At 47.3% G+C, this 15638-nt stretch overlaps 1 protein-coding gene across 1 annotated transcript in view; it reads right to left on the minus strand.

Moving 5' to 3' along the window:
• Positions 1-14736, minus strand: part of ACACB (acetyl-CoA carboxylase beta) — a 121706-nt gene extending 106970 nt beyond the window's left edge. Inside the window, exon 1 of the mRNA XM_081252807.1 lies at positions 14501-14736. The gene's annotated coding sequence lies outside the window, so the exon portion shown is untranslated. The remainder of the gene's footprint in view (positions 1-14500) is intronic.
• Between the last annotated feature and the right edge of the window lie 902 nt (positions 14737-15638).

Consider the following 15638-nt stretch of genomic DNA (forward strand, 5'->3'; position numbering starts at 1 on the left):
TCATTAAAGTGATAGAGGAAGCTATGCCGGGCCGCCAGTGTGGTCAAAGCTGCCAGGTGGATACTTCAACCTGCACTCCAGCCCACAGGGCGGGGGGCATCACAGGTCACCCTGCGTTTCCCAAAAAGCCACTTAGCCTCCAACCTGCAGCCTAAGAGGGGGACACTTGGCATGTCCAGTGTCCTTGCTTTGTAGGTGAGCAGAGGCCAGAGGTCACATGTGAAGTTAATGACACAGCCATGACTAGCACCAAGGTCCCCCGCGCCAGGCCTGTGTGGGGTGATATTCACAGTAAAGAGCCACTGTCTTTGGGTACCTTGCTGGGTGCCCTGGACACTGATCTGGGTTCTCATCTCGGCTCTGCTGCAGGAGTTCTATGCTATGCAAAGCAGCATAAGGATGCAGCTCCACGATGGAGTTCTCGATAGTCCAAAGTGGTCACCCATGCAGGGCGCTGAGCACAGGGCCAGGCGCAGTTCATCGTAGCGATCATCATTAGCAATCTGAGCTGAGAGCCTCGGGCAGGATAAGTCACCGCATGGTGACACTCTGCTACCCACAGAGTGTTGTCTCGGCTAAATCATGTCCCCTCTGTGAACCTCAGTTTCCCCATCTACTGGGTTGGCCAAAAAGTTCGTTCAGGTTTTTCCGTAAGATGTTAGAAAAGGAGGGAGAATCCCCAGCCTCACCCGCCTCACCCACCTCACAGGATTATTGGCAGGACCAACCAAGGTCTGTTTGGTCGCTAAACACCACCTTCCCCTTCTTGGTGAGCCAAAAGGGAAAGAAGGCGGCTGGTGATGGTGAGTAAGGATCCTCTTCCACCAAGGGACAGAAATGGATTCACGTGGGTGGGGGCACCCATCCGACACTGGTCAGGTGCTTGGATGGGACAGGTAGATACTCACATCAGAAACAGTCCTTGGACTCACTTCAGCTTTTCAGCCCCACAGGGCAGGTGCTTTCCCAAAGGGGAGGCATATCTGGGGCTTCAGCAGCCTGCGTCAGGTTGAATTAAATTCTGTACATTAAATTCTGTCTGTTCCCTGATCAGTGGAGATGGTCCTGAGAACTGTGTGTGTGTGTGTGTGTGACTTTTTATGTTATTCAGAGAGAGGATATTCTTAAATGTCAATACAGGGGTTAAAAAAATGGAAGAAAGGGGACTTCCCTCATGGCGCAGTGGTTAAGAATCCTCCTGCCAATGCAGGGGACACGGGTTTGAGCCCTGGTCCGGGAAGATCCCACATGCCATGGAGCAACTAAGCCCGTGCGCCACAACTACTGAGCCTGTGCTCTAGAGCCCGCAGCCACAACTACTGAAGCCTGCGTGCCTAGAGCCCATGCTCCACAACAAGAGAAGCCACTGCAATGAGAAGCCCGTGCACCGCATCGGAGAGTAGCCCCTGTGCGCCACAACTAGAGAAAACCCGCATGCAGCAACGAAGACTCAATGCAGCCAAATAAGTAAATAAATAAATTTTTAAAAATTTTTTAAAAGGAAGAAAGGAATAGAATCTATAAGAAAAAATAAAACTAATAAATGAGTTTAGCAAAAAACAAAAAAAAGGGGAAGAAATGATAAGTTAAGGAGAGGAGGGTGGTAGGGGAAGGAGGTTATCCCTCTAATAAATCAGAGGGAGTGTTTTCCTGCCACCAGCATTTTCTGGTGCTAAGAGCTTCACACACATGATCTCATCAACTCCCTGCAGCCCCTGCAAGAGGTCCCGCTTCTTCCTCCCCTGTTATAGGCTCCATCACTCCCCAAGTTCACACTTTTAGGACCCAGGTGGCCTCCCTTTGTAGCCCACGCTCCTAATCTTCATGTCCTCCGCTCTCTGTGCAGAATTTCCTTCTATAAACCCTGAGAAAGGTCCTAAATCAGCGGACCTGAGAAGTGAGTGTCAGGGGGTACTGCTTGGTTTCTTAGAGCCACGGGTTTGTTTTTAAATCTCTGAGTCCACTCCCCGAAGAAACTAAAATGCAACCAAGAAATAAGTAACAAAACTACTTTTCTAGCCTTGGGGTTTTTCTCCTGGGAAAGGCTTTGGGGGACACAGGAGAGTTCAACCCAAAGGAAAAAAAAAAAAAGGCTTTTCAAATCAAGATTTAACCACCACGCAGTGGTTAAGAATCCGCCTGCCAATTCAGGGGACACAGGTTCGAGCCGTAGACCGGGAAAATAACACATGCTACAGAGCAACTAAGCCCGTGAGGCACACCTGCTGAGCCTGCTACTAGAGCCCGCGAGCCACAACTACTGAGCCCACGTGCTGCAACTACTGAAGCCCGCGCACCTAGAAGCCTGTGCTCCGTGACAAGAGAAGCCACCGCAGTGAGAAGCCCGTGCACTGCAACGAAGAGAGGCCCACGCTCGCCGTAACTAGAGAAATCCCACGCGCAGCAACAAAGACCCAACACAGACATAAATAAATAAATAAAATAAAGATAGGGATTCGGCCAAAGTTACTAAACCAGGAGCAGCAATTAACAAATTGGTTCTATTGTGAAGGATAGTCATTTGTTTTCTTTAGTATTTTGGCATCTGAAGAAGAAATGTGACATTTCAGGTGACAGGAGAGGGAGATGTAGCTCCCTACAGACCGAGAGACTTGAGAAGTCACACACCCTGTGTAACCTAAAAACGTCACCTTCCCCTGCAATTATGGCTGAAGGCATTGGTACAAGGTCATGTTTCCTTACCCCAGAGGAAGCAATCAATGTCCAGAGACAGCAAGAGAATTGCAACCCTCACCTCTAAGAACAGATTCTGTTCTCTGTTATTCTTTAACTACAAACATTAACTAATAAATAACAACAACTATACCTCCCATTATAATGAGCACCTTGCATTCAGGATCTCATTTACTCCTCACAACATCCCTACAAGGGAAGTACTATTCTTATCCTGTTTCACAGACCAGGCATGAGAATCCAACCAGGCGTGAGAATCCAATGCCCAGAGAGGGGAAGTGAATTTCCCAAAGTCACACAGCTTTGGAGGTAGATAGAATCCAGCCCTGCTCTGCCTGACTCCAAAGCCTAGATTCATAAGAGGTGGAGGTGAGCAGACTATTGATTCAATTGATTAACCGGCTTCCCTCTTGGATGGGGGGAATCAGAAGCCTGGAAGAGACCCAGGGAGGGTCAGCAGTTCTGAGACTTATCACCTGTCAGAACATCTAGGTCTCTGGAAAACTTCAGCAAATACTGAAAAGCCTAAAGTAAGCCTAAAATAAAAGCCTTTAGAGTAAGCCTAAAATATCTACAACCACTTGATCCTAGAATCGAGCAGGTATGCAGTCTCAGGGGCCACCGATTTGAGAACAGCTTCCAGTAGGAAAACACATTTGAGAAAAGTCTGTGAATTTCAGTTCTCCCCCCTGTTCGGAAAAGGCTCAGATACCACAAGTCCCAGGGTCCTCCAGGACTGCTGACCTAGAAAGGGGCACTTCCTCGGTGCCTGTCTCATTGCAGGTGCTTGATTAACACCTGGGGAGCCAAGCCAAGCTTTTGATAGGGTTGACCTGTGCGGGGGCCCAGGCAAACCCAGCCTGAACGGTTCCAGATTGGCCCCTGCCTCGAAGAAATGTAAGAGGAGTGGGTCCCCCACCTCCAATGGAAAACTCACTCTGCCGTCTCAAAGGCCTGTAGGGCTCATATGTTCCGAGCCTGTCTCACTTGAGTCATCCCTGTAGAAACTGCCGAAGTCAACTGTCCCACACGCCTGAGGTCCTGGTCCCCTGCCACCTTTGCAGATGGAATTCTACCCTCCTTCCCCTCTATTCTTTCTGTGCTGTGAATTTGCATTCAACCATCACTTGTTCACCAACGGGTAATTGCTGGGCACCTGCCAGGCATGGTGCTGGCTACCATAGATATGGTCCAAACAGTGCAGGAATGGTCCTGCCCATGCAGGGTTTACAATCTCACGGGGAAGCAAGTAAGATCACGGCGGAATGTAAGGGCACCACCAGGAGAATCGCCACAAAGGAGAAGCGCTTGAAGAGCCAGTAACAGAGGCCCCCGTCTGGGTCTGCAAGGGAAAGCTTTCTCAGGAGTATCTCTGCTGAGACGGAGGGAGTGTGATTTCACCAGGCTAAGGCGCCAGGGCAGGAAGGAGGAGGAATAGTGTTGGAGACAGATGGAGCAGGAGATACAGAAGCCCGGAGTCGGGAGGAGACAGAACCTCTCCAAGAACCGCACAGTCGGCCTGGTGCTGAGAAAACAGTGAGGTGGGTGTGGGGCAGCAGACAGGGATGGAGGCTGAGGCGGGGCCATGAGATGCTTCAGGGAGTCAAAGCTCCTTCTTGGAGCTATGGAGGGACAGCTACAGCGTGGGAGCCAAGAGCACATGGTACCGGCCGGCCGCCTGGGGTGGGGTCTTGGCTCTGCCACCTACAAGCAGAGCGGTTAACCTGAGCCTTAGTTTCCCCAGCCCAAGCAGCCCATCGGGGCGATTAAATGCACTCACACAGGTAGATTGCTTAGGCTGGCATAAATGAAGCAGGCAACCAGGAGGAGCTGCCGTGATTGCTACAGCAGCAGTGCTGACGGTCCCTGCCTCGGGGACCAGGGATCCTATGCAACACTTTCCCCTGATGTCGAGCTGTTATGGGATGGGCACCTCTTCCACCTGTTGCCCTGGCTCTGTTGGCCGAGGGCCTCCACCCGGGCTAGTCCAGGGCAGGGCCATTGCAGCATCCAGACTGAAAGGCAGTGGTGTAACTCAGGAGGAGGCGTCCTCCTCCCCATTTGAGCCACACACCACCCTGGGGATAGCGGCTCCCCTCCAAGGCTGTCCCAGAGCTTCCTGCCAGCTTTGGAAATCTGGTTGCAAATGTTGGAGCAGAATCGACTGAGCCCCAAGGATGATTTTCTCCCTAAAAAGAAGCAACCTCTCCTCTGTCCAGACCGAAAAGCAAAAACGGCTGTAGATACAGAATCAGAGAATCTGGGGGTTCAAGCCCTGGTGCCATCACCAGGAAAATCTTTAATGGTTTGTATTTGACTCTTGGGACCTCAACTTCCCAGTTTTGAAACACGCCAACCTCACAGGGCTCCTGCAAAGACTGGATAATGAGAACGCTTGGAAGAGCTTGTAGGTTGTGTGGAGAGCAGTAGCAGTAGCAGTCTCGAGGGCCACTTCCTGCTAAGGTACAGCGACACAGAAATGTCCAGGGGCAGGGAGAGGGTCTGAGGGATGGCCCAGCCCTTGGGATGCGCCCCCCACCCCGGAATCTCAGTTTACAATCTCATGAAGTGTAAGCAGGTCGGCCTCACTGATGGATCAGGTTTTGTGCCAACAATTAATCTAGGTCATTTTTGAGTTTGAAACTAAGACCCCTATGGGCGGCACAGTGTATTGGTCGGAGTACAGGATCCGGAGGTGCTAGATTCTTCATTTCCTGTGTGACCTTGAGCAACTTTCCTCGCCTCTCTGAGCCTTGGTTTTCTTGAGGATTCAGTGGGGATGGTAAGAATGCCTTCCTCATAGAGTTTTGGTGAGGTTTCAATTCACCAATACGTAAACAATGCAAATCATGAAAGAACGTTTCATTTATTCATTTAACATTGGTTGCACTTTCCATGATGTATCAAGCCTTGTGCTAAGGGCTTTACCTAAGATCAAGTTCAAGCCACTGTTATCTCTCACATGGACCATTGCACCAGCCTCCTAACCCATCTGGCTGCCCCTGTCATGTCCCTCCAGTCCACTGTGCACAGAGAAGCCACAGGGAGCGTGTAAAATGTTCACATATATAAGGAACCAGGACCCCTTGGAGAAATGGCTGACTCCAGGGCTGGGGCAGAAATGTAAACACAGAAGGCACCACCTGAATGGGCTTCCCTGCCAAAGAAAAGATATTTGCGGCCCAAAAAAGATGACAACTGCAGTGGATTGAAATACATCAAATATATTTTTGAAAATCATGAGGTCATAATGTTACTGAAAACAAACACAAAAACAACCTCACTGACACACTGGAAGGTTGCCATGGCACCACTTATTACTTTGGAAATTGACTTACAAAAAAAGGGGTGTAATTAAGCATTTATCCTGCCTTTCCTATAGGAAAAGACCCTGTATATTTCAAGGTTACCAAACGGTGGGTGAAAGTTGTAAGTTATAGCTAATAAACGCAGAAGGATTGGTAGAGGTAGAAAACCACCATCCACAATCAGCAATGAAATAAAATGTTTTAGGCTCTGGCCATCAGTGGCTTGTAAAACCATCTGGTGAAAGGTTGATGGGGCATTTCACAATGGAGATCAGGCTGCCATCCCCAAACTCTCTGATGAGTCAACATCACTAAAAGTGGGATGACTATGGAAAGGGTGTGGAGAAAAGGGAACCCTCTTGCACTGTTGGTGGGAATGTAAACTGATACAGCTACTATGGAGAACAGTATGGAGGTTCCTTAAAAAACTAAAAATAGAATTACCATATGACCCAGCAATCCCACTACTGGGCATATATGCCGAGAAAACCATAATTCAAAAAGACACATGCACCCCAATGTTCATTGCAGCACTATTTACAATAGCCAGGACATGGAAGCAACCTAAATGCCCATCGACAGACGAATGGATAAAGAAGATGTGGTACATATATACAATGGAATATTACTCAGTCATAAAAAGGAACGAAATTGGGTCATTTGTAGAGACACGGATGGACCTAGAGACTATCATACAGAGTGAAGTAAGTCAGAAAGAGAAAAACAAATATCGTATATTAACACATATATGTGGAATCTAGAAAAATGGTACAGATGAACTGGTTTGCAAGGCAGAAATAAAGACTCAGATGTAGAGAACAAATATATGGACACCAAGGGGGGAAAGCTGGGGCAGGGGGGATGAATTGGGAGATTGAGACTGACATATATACACTAATATGTATCAAATAGATAACTAATAAGAACCTGCTCTATAAAAAAAATAAAATAAAAATTTAAAAAAAAGTGGGATGACTAGCCATTCTGTTCTAGTCATATGACATGACACAATGCACTGGATTTGGACCTGAGTTGATTCAAACCTCTAGATTTAATACTTATTAAGAGGGACAGAGGATGAGTTCCCTGGTGGCCTAGTGATTGGATTCTGGGCTTTCACTGCCATGGCCTGGGCTCAATCCCTGGTTGGGGAACTGAAATCCTGCAAGCCGCATAGTGCGGCCAAAAAAAAAAAAAGAGGGACAGAGGAATGTGCTAAAAGACACTTGGAAGATGCTTAATCAGCCAAATCCAGGATGGGGAGAATTCTACAGGACAAATGGCTCCATTTCTTCAATAAGTAACGGGCATTTAATAATGGTGGTGACTATTATAGATTAAAAGAGACAAGAGGACGTTTTGTGGGTCCCGATTTGAACAAAACAACCTCAAAGACACCTTTGAGACAACTGGAGGACACTGAGCATGAGCTGGATACTAGATTAAGGAAATAGCATTAATTGTGCTGGAGGTATGCGACTTCCCTGGTGGTCCAGTGGGTAAGACTCCGCGCTCCCAATGCAGGGGGCCTGGGTCTGATCCCTGGTCGGGGAACTAGATCCCACTTGCATGCTGCAACTAAGAGTCCATATGCCCCAACTAAGAAGCCCGCATGCTGCAACTAAAAGATCCCGCATGCCACAACTAAAAAGATCCTGTGTGCCGCAGCTAAGACCCAGCGCAGCCTAAATAAATAAATAAATAATTGTGCTGGAAGTAGATAATCATGGCAATGGCTTTTTAAAAAAGTCCTTATAGGGCTTCCCTGGTGGCACGGTGGTTAAGAATCCGCCTGCCAATGCAGGGGACACGGGTTCGAGCCCTGGTCCGGGAAGATCCCACATACCATGGAGCAACTAAGCCCACGCACCACAACTACTGAGCCTGCGCTCTAGAGCCCACGAGCCACGACTACGGAGCCCACGTGCCACAACTACTGAAGCCCACACGCCTAGAGCCCGTTGCTCCGTGACAAGAGAAGCCACCGCAATGAGAAGCCCGTGCACCACAACGAAGTGTAGTCCCCGCTCGCCGAAACTAGAGAAAGCCTGCGCACAGCAATGAAGACCCAACGCAGCCAAAAATAAATAAATAAAATTTAAAAGTCCTCGTCTCTTTTAGGGATATGTACTAAAGTATTCATCTGGCTCTGAGATTTGCTTGAAAATACTCCAGAAAAACAGAACTCGAGCTACTGATACGTACATTGAAGCATTCAGGGGGAAAGGTACTGATGTTTGCAATTTATAAGAAATGTGTAAATCCCTGATCAGGGAACTAAGATCCCACATGCCGAGTGGTGTGGCCAAAAAGAAAAAAAAAAGAAATGTGTAAAAAGTGTAGGTAGAGAAATAGACATGTGACCAAGCAAATAGAGTAAATTGGGTATAAAAAATTTTTTTTAATTAATTAATTTTATTTTTGGCTGTGTTGGATCTCTGTTGCTGTGCGTGGGCTTTCTCTAGTTGCAGCGAGCGGGGGCTACTTTTCGTTGCAGTGCTCGGGCTTCTCATTGAGGTGGCTTTTCTTGTTGTGGAGCACGGGCTCTAGGCATACGGGCTTCAGTAGTTGCAGGCTCTAGAGCACAGGCTCGGTAGTTGTGGTGCAGGGGCTTAGTTGCTCCGCATCATGTGAGATCTTCCCGGACCAGGGCTCGAACCCATGTCTGCTGCACTGGCAGGCGGATTCTTAGCCACTGAGCCACCAGGGAAGTCCTGAGTAAACTGTTAATGGCAGAATCTAAGTGGTGGGTTTATGGGTGCTTGCTGTAAAATTCTTTCAACGTTGTTGTATGTCTGAAAATGTTCATAATAAAATGTTGGGAGGAAAATACAGGGGAAAAGGTGTATGTGTGACTAGGAGAAACTAGAAGAGCAGAAAGTCGATAGTTATTGAAGGGGGTGGTGAATATGTAGCAGCTTGTTGTGCTATTCACTCTACCTCTGAATGTGTTTTTCAAAAAGGTTAATTTTCTATACTAAAAAGTTTAAAAACACATAAAGCAAGATGTAAGGCACCCAGCCTACTAGTTAGAACCTGAATACCAGTAGTTAATATTTACTAATACTATGTGTCAGGTTCTGTACTGAGCATTTTCTTTCTTTTTTTTTCTTTTCTTTTTTTTAATTGAAGTGTAGTTGATTTACAATGTTGTGTTAGTTTCTGGTGTACAGCAAAGTGAATTAGTTATATATATATATATATAAACTGATTATATATAATCAGTTTATATATATATATATATATACAGACATAAGGGAAGAGATGTCAATTATATATTATATAATTATATAAGGATGTCAATTATATAATCAGTTATATATATATTCTTTTTCAGATTCTTCTTTATTAAAGGTTATTACAAGATATTGAATATACTTCCCTGTGCTATACAGTAGGTCCTTGTTCTTTATTTATTCTCTATATAGTACATATCCCAAACTCTTAATTTATCCCTCCCCCACCCTTCCCCTTTGGTAACCATGTTTTGAGCCTATTTGTTTTGTAAATAAGTTCATTTGTATCATTCTTTTAGATTCCACATATAAGTGATATCATATGATATTTGTCTTTGTCTGACTTACTTCACTTCGTTTTAAAATCTCTAGGTCCATCCCTGTTGCTGCAGATGGCATTATTTCATTCTTTTTATAGGTACCACATCTTTTATTTTTTAATAGATCTTTATTGGAGTATAACTGCTTCACAATACTGTGTTAGTTTCTGTTGTACACCAAAGTGAATCAGCCATAGGCATACACATGTCCCCATATCCCCTCCCTCTTGCATCTCCCTCCCTCCCACCCTCCCTATCCCACCCCTCTAGGTGGTCACAAAGCACCGAGCTGATCTCCCTGGGCTATGCTGCTGCTTCCCACTAGCTAACTATTTACAATAGCCAGGACGTGGAACCAACCTAAATGTACCACATCTTCTTTATCCATCCTTTGTCAGTGAACATTTAGGCTGCTTCCATGTCTTAGCTATTGTAAATAGTGCTGCTTTGAACATTGGGGTGCATGGATCTTTTCGAATTAGAGTTTTCATCTTTTCTGGATATATGCCTTGTACTGAGCATCTTCTAATCGTGACCTCACTCTGCCTTGTGAGATCATTGTCACCAGAAGCCATATTTTATTGAGGAAGAAACCCAGGGTTTGAGAAGTTAAACTCACCCAAGGGGACTTCCCCAGTGGCACAGTGGTTAAGATTCCGCCTGCCAATGCAGGAGCCAAGGGTTCGAGCCCTGGTCCGGGAAGATCCCACATGCCGCGGAGCAACTAAGCCTGTGCGCCACAACTACTGAGCCTGCATGCCGCAACTACTGAGCCCATGCGCCACAACTACTGAAGCCCATGCTCCGCAACAAGAGAAGCCACCACAATGAGAAGCCCGCGCACCGCAACGAAGAGTAGCCCCCGCTCGCCGCAACTAAAGAAAGCCTGTGCACAGCAACGAAGACCCAAGCCAAAAAACAAAAAAAACTCACCCAAGGTCATGCTGGCAGTGAGCAGCTGAACTAAACTTGCACTGCTTCCCATGGTCCACGTGGCCCTGGTGATCTGGCCACAGTGGTCCCCTTCAGTCCCACAGGCGTTGGCCCATGTTCTGGAATGCTCTTCCCTTCCCTGCCTCCTTCCGCCTCCTGGCATGGTTATCTCTTGCTCCTTTTTTTTTTTGTCTTTGGCTCTAGTGCTCCCCCGCTAGACTTGCCCTTACCCCATGGGTCTGTCTTATTCTCTATGACACATCCCTTCCCTTATGTCAATTATTACCTGCTGAAATGACACCATATTTTCACTCAAACTCTCATCCATCTGCCCCAGTGGCATGGAAGCTTCCTGAGGACCAGGACCGGCTTTGTCTTGCTCTCCGCTCCCCAGTGCAGCGCCTCACACACGGAAGGATCGGTAAGTACCTCTTGGACGCATGGATGCCCGCACCTGGCTCAGGTGTGTCTGATCGCCCAGCTCTCCTGCCTCCCGGCGCAGTCCTCCTGCCCCAAGGGTGTGAGTGCCAAGTTGAGGCGTGGGGCAGCCACCTGGACGGGCACCCTGCTCCCCCTCCCTGTGATATAAGGGACTGCAGGAGACAGAACGCCCAGAATGCCCAGCATCTGCTCTGCGCCCTCACAGCTCCCTGTCCTCGCCCTCCTGGCACTCATCACAGCGTGCAGTCGTGTGTGAGGTCACTGTTACGTGCATACCTGTCTCCCCGCCTTGAAAGTCAATTCTGGGAGGGTAGCCGGGGCCTGAAACCCAAGTCTACCCAGATTTAATCTTTCCCCACCCCTTTCCTAGCAAGCAGCCATCTGAAAAAATGACTCTGGAAATAGGGCTCTTCGGTAGATCCGGTGTAGACACAGAGGGAGGAACGTAGCAGTTCTTCAAGAAACCAATGAGATTGTTGAATAATAATAAAGGCTAAATTCGTTGCACACTACCTACCAGGCATTATGCTGCATAGTTTACATTTATCATCCCTTTAAAGGTCTGCAAAAACTCTATGAAGGATGTACTCCTGCCTTGCAAATGGAGATGAGGTGCAGAGGGAGAGTCTGTTGCCCAAGGTCACATCGTCAAGGGGCAGGTCGGGGACCTGAGTTGGGCTGTCCAGCTGCTGTGTGTGCGTGTCTGTGTGTGTGTGCACGCGCACATGTGTTTTCTCCATCCCTTCTCCTGTACCCAGCTCCACCCAAAGCTGAGTTAGTGCAATCGTCTGTTAGCAGATCTCCCTGTTCCAATCCATCCAGAGCCCTGGGAGCCTGAGCTCCGTATACTCAAACACACACACACACACACACACACACACACACACACACAGCCTTTGAACCCTGCTCAGGAGTTCAAGCCTGGAATCTTATCCTTCCACCATCCTCCCTCCCAGGATTCTTGAAAGGAAGGGAGGAAGGCATTAAATTGTTCCACGCTTCTCAAGTGGTGGCTGTGCGGTACAAAACACGGTCCCCATGCTTGCCAAATCCCAAAGTCACATCCTGGAGAGTCCCACTGCAGGTGAGCACAGGAAAGGCTCTGACAAGTCCTGCTGGAAAGGGTCTGGATTCCCCACAGGCAGCCCAATGTTTCCTGAACTGCTTGGAACCAGAGGAGTTTTTCCACGTTGCACCGGTTATTCCATAGCAGGAGGGCTCCAGAAGCCGCACTTTATTGGGAGTGTGGAAATAAGAGAGCACAGCTTTCCTAATAACAGAGTGGAGGAAGCCTGCTAAGAGAGGCGTTTCCAACAACCGATTATTCTAGCTAGTACTAAAGCCCGCGACTGATTTACTTCTAAATAGAAAGGAGGGCGCGTTCAAGGTTTCCCTCTGATATCACTGTCACTCATGATTTAATTTGATTTGAAGAGATGGCGCTTTAGTGAGTCCAACAGGACTGGCACAAAACCCCGGAAGAGTGTGCTTGTTTTCCTGGGGCCCCAGCACAGGTGGGGGTGGCTAATGTGTGCTGGGTGCCCCAGGGGGGCAGAGAGCAGGACTTCTGATGTGGGAGTGACCTGGGTGGAGGCTCTGACATTTGTCATCTGACTGACCTGAGCCTGTCACCAAAATTCTCCAAACCTTGGTTTCCTGCTGTGGAAAGGAGTAAATAGTATCTCCTTACCAGGAGTGCCCTTGTGGGTAAACACCTGGCACATGCCAACCACTCAGTAATCCATACCTCGGTTTCCTTGCTGTACCCAGCAGCCCTGGATCCCTAGAATAATGAAACATAGACTATCTTCCTGGAGAACCATCTTACTCTATGGTAATAAGCTTACTGTTATAATAACAAAGAGATCTATTAGAACAGAATGTGAACTGTACATGAAGTTTTCAGATAAAATGCAAGATTTCTGACCATGCTTCCAGGCTTCCCCAAGGAACAGATACACTCTCCTCTGAAGTAAGATCTCTGAGTCAAAATGCAGAGGAAGCTTTAGAATAAGGTATCCCAACATTTCTAATGGGGATAAGACTTTGAGGAAACTCCATTTCAAAAGATTAAAATGTTTATTTCCCCATAAAGATCAAGTATCTCGGAATTCCTTGGTGGTGCAGTGGTTAAGAATCCACCTGCCAATGCAGGAGCCACAGGTTCGAGCCCTGGTTCGAGAAGGTCCCACATGCCGCAGAGCAACTAAGCTTGTGTGCCACAACTACTGAGCCTGCGCTCTAGAGCTCATGAGCCACAACTACTGAGCCCGTGTGCCACAACTACTGAAGCCTGTGTGCCTAGAGCCCGTGTGCCACAACTACTGAAGCCTGTGTGCCTAGAGCCCGTGCTCCACAACAAGAGAAGCCACAGCAATGAGAAGCCCGCGCACCGCAACGAAGAGTAGCCCCCGCTTGCTGCAACTAGAGAAGGCCCACGTGCAGCAACAAAGACCCAACACAGCCAAAAATAAATAAATAAATAAATAAATAAATTTATTTTTAAAAAAAAGATCAAGTATCTCATATAACGTCATACTCTAAATTCTGTCTCAGATCTGAAGGTGATTAGAGTCTGAGGGAGTTCACATGACACCAGAGCAGGAGCAAATAAAACTCTTTTGCATGAATATAAAATGCCTTCCGAGAGCTCTTCAAATAACGTCACGATTTGGGGATGTTTGCACCTCTGATCACCTGACTTAGGATTGGCTGGGTCTTTCCATTTAAAATCTGGAGGAGTCAGTAAAGAAATCACATTTTGTAAAGATCCCCCAAGACACTGTTAGAAGGAAAAATTATTTAGAAAACAATGTCTATACCTTTCAGCTTTTAAATTGAAAGACCTGCTTCCCGGGAACTCCCCCTCAGTCCTGCCTGTTTATGTTAAAATAACAGTAATGATTGATGTGAGAGATATGATTACGCACACAGTGAATGCCCAGAACAAAATGTCTGAAGGAAACAAGTTCTGGGGAGCTTTATACCAAACTGTGCCTTGTAAAAGGTAAGGGGATAGCGCCTCCCGGGAGGAGGAGGGATAGACAGAGGACGGTTCAAGAAGACGCCTCATTTTACCTTGTGCTGCTTCAAGACTACTACGCTTTTTAAAAATGAAAGAAAATTGTGTCTTTCTAGCAACAGAGGACCACCAGAAATGCTTTACTCTCAGAGTCTGCCTTTTTTTAAAAAAAAATGAGCAACAGTCTGAGAGATTGGACATCTATAAGAAACAGAATTCTCTTCTTGAAGACAGAAGCTTTGGGGGCCAAAATCTCCCAGAACTGCCTTGTAGGTAAAACTAAAGCCTAAACTATTTTGGTGTGTGGAGCTGATGAAAGTTTGCACAGGGATCCCCAGCAACATAACCATTTATAGAAGCAAAGAAAAGGTGCTTCATCTACATTACATTTCGAGCCCTTTACATCAGCTTCCCACAAACAGCCGTGCCTCTGTGCCCGCATGCAAGCCTCTGTCCAGGGGCTGCCCTCACTATGTGTTAAATTCCTATTCACATGGACGCTGGCTGTATGGTCAGTGACCCCAGGGAGGCGGGGAACTCACTTACCACTATCTCTCCACCTTTTCTTTCCCGTGTCCTCTCAATTGTGCGTTCAGGCTGAGGTTTTCCGGGTTCCCTGTTAGCCGAGGACCTGAATCTCAGCCAGCTAGCTGCTCACTGCCGTGACTGTAAATGTCACTTTTAGATTAACTGGCCCCTGCCATTTAAAAATATCCCCAGAGCGCTTAACTTTCAAGACTCTGAAGAGGAGGCATAACCCAGGTGAAGCGGGAGCAGTTCTGCCTCCCTCCTTTTAATCCCATCACTCGCTTTATTTCAAAATCCCTAGATATCTAAGTCACGGCGCAGCTAAAGTCCAAGCTGTCGTCAGCAATACAAAGTCATCCTGGCCCTCCTGTGACATGCTGAAAATTAACCCCGTGCAGGTTGTTGGGTGTTTGAGAAATGGCTTCTGGAACAAGCCCACAGTGAAGGCTCGAATGGGTTAAGATGATCATTATCAAAAACTCTCCTGGCTTCTCTCCCTGGAAGAGATTTTATAAAACCCTCTCAAGGAAGACGCCACTTGATGAAATGTTTCCTATTTTTCGGGACTTGTGGGGGAAAAAGAACCAAAACAGCTCCGTTCCCAGACAGGGTCAGCTGGCTCTAGCTCGGGCTGGCTGGTGGGGAAGACAGAAATCCAGCCTATGCCACAGTGACAGAGTGTTCTACAGCTCGGGGAGAGCTGGAGGCATGTAGGATAAAGGTCACGTCCAGGTCCAAGCCAGAGCAGGGAAAGCAGAGGCCACACAAGAGGGCACTGCAGCAACCGATGGGAACATACTGTATATCACAGGGAACTCTACCTAATGCACTGTGGTAACCTAAATGGGAGGGAAGTCCAAAAGGGAGGGGATATCTGTATGTGTATGGCTGATTCATTTTGTTGTGCAGTAGAAGCTAACACAACATTGTAAAGCAACCATACTCCAATAAAAAAAAAATTTTAAAGGGGGTGTGGCATTGCATTGTGCGCCAAGAAAAGCTAAGGGGACCGCAGTTCAGTGGCTTGGCAAGTGGAAAAATCTGTAAGGGCCCTGAACTGATGCAAAAATGATTTCAATGGTGACCGTGCAGGTGCAGCCTTCACCATGCCAGAGCAACTTCATTTCTGGGCTTGTTTTCCAAGAAGGAAGAGTTA

This window comes from Mesoplodon bidens (assembly GCF_964165515.1).
Source record: "Mesoplodon bidens genome assembly, chromosome: 13".
In the NCBI taxonomy this organism is placed as follows: domain Eukaryota; kingdom Metazoa; phylum Chordata; class Mammalia; order Artiodactyla; family Ziphiidae; genus Mesoplodon; species Mesoplodon bidens.